The sequence below is a fragment of the Mytilus galloprovincialis genome, chromosome 8, assembly GCF_965363235.1.
Source record: "Mytilus galloprovincialis chromosome 8, xbMytGall1.hap1.1, whole genome shotgun sequence".
NCBI lineage: Eukaryota > Metazoa > Mollusca > Bivalvia > Mytilida > Mytilidae > Mytilus > Mytilus galloprovincialis.
This window is the reverse complement of record NC_134845.1, coordinates 8,616,631-8,622,630: the sequence shown is the minus strand read 5'-3', so window position 1 is coordinate 8,622,630 and position 6,000 is coordinate 8,616,631.

Genomic DNA, 6,000 nt, shown 5'->3' with positions numbered 1-6,000 from the left:
CTATGCATTCAAACAATTAAATAGAATACAAAAGACAACTTTTAGATGATAAACAATTTTATTGCACCTTTTAGAGTTCATTTGAAGGTCTGTTTTGGTCTGTTTTGGTCCATTTTTCCTCCTTCCTTCCTTTTTCATCAAAACTTGATATCTTTTGTCTAAAAAATAAAACAAATGTGATTATTTCCCCACAAAAATGATATAAATGTAATGTTAAATCAATAATTAAAGTGTTTTAGCTGAAAGAACTGTCTCTATAAATGTTAACAGTCTACACGGAAGTTTCTAGAAGCCCTTATGTGTAACTCGAGTTTTTAGTCTGTTCGCCTAGTGTGACAAATAACGGTTCCCTTTCAGTCAACCATTTATTGTTACTGGTATCAAAGTCTTTTTATTTACTCATAACAGTATATTTCTAATAGATTTAAACAAAGTGTCCACTTTCTTGTATTTTACATTAGAAAATGGGGAGAAAGAGTAATAAAAAATACCTCAAAATGTTTTTAAAAAGGGTTATGTCCCTTGGAATGCTGGTACAAAAAATAATTGGTAAGAATTATAAAGTTTAAGTATGTGAGACTGGATTCTGATGTGTATAAATCCAGGGCAAATAAGTGTTTAGATGATTTATTGTCTGTGCAAAATGTAGATGGCACAATGGCAAATTGTAAACTTTTGCGGCCAAAAAAAACACAAAAAACATGATGATAGTTGATACTTACTTTAATGCTGAAGTGTCATCTGCAGACCAATTCACATATAAGATTTTTCAACAGAATGCTCTTCAGAACATGTGAACACTGAAATAAAAAATTCACATGTTGTATAAACAAAACTGTTAGGGTATTATTTAAAATTTAACACAGTAAACTAAATACAGCTTTGTCTGTCCACCCATTTGACTTAGAAAACACCCGTAAAGCCCCATTTCAAGGCAATTTTACCTCAAACGTGCTTTCTGTGTCTCAATCCATTCCGAATAGTCCATGTTTACAATGTATGAACTGGTTTATTAATAACTTTTAAAAATGAAAGTACAATAAGGTCACGAGTGCACATGTAGTTTCCCTAAATAGGTGTAATACCACCATTGATTTTTCCCTATTAGTCTTTGTTAAATTGGTACTTTTAAAAAAAATGTACAGAATTTACCTTTATTTCAACCAAAGAAATACTTTGCATGAATAAAGTTTAATCCTTTCCAGTGCTACAGTGAAAATTTCACACTACATTTCATTGCATATAAGAAAGTAACCTGCACCGGAAGTAAACAATCACATTTTTACCAGGTTATTTACTGGTTACCTGCTTTGGCAACTATGTAACCTTAACTTTCCAAAATATTTTATAAGACCATCAAATAAAAAAAGAATGATGCTTTCAGACACCCAACATACATGTTTATGACTCAGAAAAATTTAAGTGCATTGAAATGCAGGGTTAATTTTCTACAACTGTCAAATTCAAGGGAATATTTTTTTAGACCTACTTTCGTATGCAACCGGATGTGGCGTATCATGATTTGGTGGTATTACACCTAAAGAACACCTAAATGTCAAATAAACTTAATGTAATTTTTTTCCCTCCAATTGCAAGTTATTTCAAGCATAACTGCCAAGTTTTGTCTCAGTCAGATCTATAGTTTCAGAGAAAATCACTATAATGTAAGGCCATATCCTACGGCAATTTCAGTCTTATTTCTTCGACAAATCCAAATTTCAGTGTATCATTATAAAATGCAGTGTTGACTAATATCTGATCAAAAACTCATGATCTATGCATTCAAACAATTAAATAGAATACAAAAGACAACTTTTAGATGATAAACAATTTTATTGCACCTTTTAGAGTTCATTTGAAGGTCTGTTTTGGTCTGTTTTGGTCCATTTTTCCTCCTTCCTTCCTTTTTCATCAAAACTTGATATCTTTTGTCTAAAAAATAAAACAAATGTGATTATTTCCCCACAAAAATGATATAAATGTAATGTTAAATCAATAATTAAAGTGTTTTAGCTGAAAGAACTGTCTCTATAAATGTTAACAGTCTACACGGAAGTTTCTAGAAGCCCTTATGTGTAACTCGAGTTTTTAGTCTGTTCGCCTAGTGTGACAAATAACGGTTCCCTTTCAGTCAACCATTTATTGTTACTGGTATCAAAGTCTTTTTATTTACTCATAACAGTATATTTCTAATAGATTTAAACAAAGTGTCCACTTTCTTGTATTTTACATTAGAAAATGGGGAGAAAGAGTAATAAAAAATACCTCAAAATGTTTTTAAAAAGGGTTATGTCCCTTGGAATGCTGGTACAAAAAATAATTGGTAAGAATTATAAAGTTTAAGTATGTGAGACTGGATTCTGATGTGTATAAATCCAGGGCAAATAAGTGTTTAGATGATTTATTGTCTGTGCAAAATGTAGATGGCACAATGGCAAATTGTAAACTTTTGCGGCCAAAAAAAACACAAAAAACATGATGATAGTTGATACTTACTTTAATGCTGAAGTGTCATCTGCAGACCAATTCACATATAAGATTTTTCAACAGAATGCTCTTCAGAACATGTGAACACTGAAATAAAAAATTCACATGTTGTATAAACAAAACTGTTAGGGTATTATTTAAAATTTAACACAGTAAACTAAATACAGCTTTGTCTGTCCACCCATTTGACTTAGAAAACACCCGTAAAGCCCCATTTCAAGGCAATTTTACCTCAAACGTGCTTTCTGTGTCTCAATCCATTCCGAATAGTCCATGTTTACAATGTATGAACTGGTTTATTAATAACTTTTAAAAATGAAAGTACAATAAGGTCACGAGTGCACATGTAGTTTCCCTAAATAGGTGTAATACCACCATTGATTTTTCCCTATTAGTCTTTGTTAAATTGGTACTTTTAAAAAAAATGTACAGAATTTACCTTTATTTCAACCAAAGAAATACTTTGCATGAATAAAGTTTAATCCTTTCCAGTGCTACAGTGAAAATTTCACACTACATTTCATTGCATATAAGAAAGTAACCTGCACCGGAAGTAAACAATCACATTTTTACCAGGTTATTTACTGGTTACCTGCTTTGGCAACTATGTAACCTTAACTTTCCAAAATATTTTATAAGACCATCAAATAAAAAAAGAATGATGCTTTCAGACACCCAACATACATGTTTATGACTCAGAAAAATTTAAGTGCATTGAAATGCAGGGTTAATTTTCTACAACTGTCAAATTCAAGGGAATATTTTTTTAGACCTACTTTCGTATGCAACCGGATGTGGCGTATCATGATTTGGTGGTATTACACCTAAAGAACACCTAAATGTCAAATAAACTTAATGTAATTTTTTTCCCTCCAATTGCAAGTTATTTCAAGCATAACTGCCAAGTTTTGTCTCAGTCAGATCTATAGTTTCAGAGAAAATCACTATAATGTAAGGCCATATCCTACGGCAATTTCAGTCTTATTTCTTCGACAAATCCAAATTTCAGTGTATCATTATAAAATGCAGTGTTGACTAATATCTGATCAAAAACTCATGATCTATGCATTCAAACAATTAAATAGAATACAAAAGACAACTTTTAGATGATAAACAATTTTATTGCACCTTTTAGAGTTCATTTGAAGGTCTGTTTTGGTCTGTTTTGGTCCATTTTTCCTCCTTCCTTCCTTTTTCATCAAAACTTGATATCTTTTGTCTAAAAAATAAAACAAATGTGATTATTTCCCCACAAAAATGATATAAATGTAATGTTAAATCAATAATTAAAGTGTTTTAGCTGAAAGAACTGTCTCTATAAATGTTAACAGTCTACACGGAAGTTTCTAGAAGCCCTTATGTGTAACTCGAGTTTTTAGTCTGTTCGCCTAGTGTGACAAATAACGGTTCCCTTTCAGTCAACCATTTATTGTTACTGGTATCAAAGTCTTTTTATTTACTCATAACAGTATATTTCTAATAGATTTAAACAAAGTGTCCACTTTCTTGTATTTTACATTAGAAAATGGGGAGAAAGAGTAATAAAAAATACCTCAAAATGTTTTTAAAAAGGGTTATGTCCCTTGGAATGCTGGTACAAAAAATAATTGGTAAGAATTATAAAGTTTAAGTATGTGAGACTGGATTCTGATGTGTATAAATCCAGGGCAAATAAGTGTTTAGATGATTTATTGTCTGTGCAAAATGTAGATGGCACAATGGCAAATTGTAAACTTTTGCGGCCAAAAAAAACACAAAAAACATGATGATAGTTGATACTTACTTTAATGCTGAAGTGTCATCTGCAGACCAATTCACATATAAGATTTTTCAACAGAATGCTCTTCAGAACATGTGAACACTGAAATAAAAAATTCACATGTTGTATAAACAAAACTGTTAGGGTATTATTTAAAATTTAACACAGTAAACTAAATACAGCTTTGTCTGTCCACCCATTTGACTTAGAAAACACCCGTAAAGCCCCATTTCAAGGCAATTTTACCTCAAACGTGCTTTCTGTGTCTCAATCCATTCCGAATAGTCCATGTTTACAATGTATGAACTGGTTTATTAATAACTTTTAAAAATGAAAGTACAATAAGGTCACGAGTGCACATGTAGTTTCCCTAAAGAACACCTAAATGTCAAATAAACTTAATGTAATTTTTTTCCCTCCAATTGCAAGTTATTTCAAGCATAACTGCCAAGTTTTGTCTCAGTCAGATCTATAGTTTCAGAGAAAATCACTATAATGTAAGGCCATATCCTACGGCAATTTCAGTCTTATTTCTTCGACAAATCCAAATTTCAGTGTATCATTATAAAATGCAGTGTTGACTAATATCTGATCAAAAACTCATGATCTATGCATTCAAACAATTAAATAGAATACAAAAGACAACTTTTAGATGATAAACAATTTTATTGCACCTTTTAGAGTTCATTTGAAGGTCTGTTTTGGTCTGTTTTGGTCCATTTTTCCTCCTTCCTTCCTTTTTCATCAAAACTTGATATCTTTTGTCTAAAAAATAAAACAAATGTGATTATTTCCCCACAAAAATGATATAAATGTAATGTTAAATCAATAATTAAAGTGTTTTAGCTGAAAGAACTGTCTCTATAAATGTTAACAGTCTACACGGAAGTTTCTAGAAGCCCTTATGTGTAACTCGAGTTTTTAGTCTGTTCGCCTAGTGTGACAAATAACGGTTCCCTTTCAGTCAACCATTTATTGTTACTGGTATCAAAGTCTTTTTATTTACTCATAACAGTATATTTCTAATAGATTTAAACAAAGTGTCCACTTTCTTGTATTTTACATTAGAAAATGGGGAGAAAGAGTAATAAAAAATACCTCAAAATGTTTTTAAAAAGGGTTATGTCCCTTGGAATGCTGGTACAAAAAATAATTGGTAAGAATTATAAAGTTTAAGTATGTGAGACTGGATTCTGATGTGTATAAATCCAGGGCAAATAAGTGTTTAGATGATTTATTGTCTGTGCAAAATGTAGATGGCACAATGGCAAATTGTAAACTTTTGCGGCCAAAAAAAACACAAAAAACATGATGATAGTTGATACTTACTTTAATGCTGAAGTGTCATCTGCAGACCAATTCACATATAAGATTTTTCAACAGAATGCTCTTCAGAACATGTGAACACTGAAATAAAAAATTCACATGTTGTATAAACAAAACTGTTAGGGTATTATTTAAAATTTAACACAGTAAACTAAATACAGCTTTGTCTGTCCACCCATTTGACTTAGAAAACACCCGTAAAGCCCCATTTCAAGGCAATTTTACCTCAAACGTGCTTTCTGTGTCTCAATCCATTCCGAATAGTCCATGTTTACAATGTATGAACTGGTTTATTAATAACTTTTAAAAATGAAAGTACAATAAGGTCACGAGTGCACATGTAGTTTCCCTAAATAGGTGTAATACCACCATTGATTTTTCCCTATTAGTCTTTGTTAAATTGGTACTTTTAAAAAAAATGTACAGAA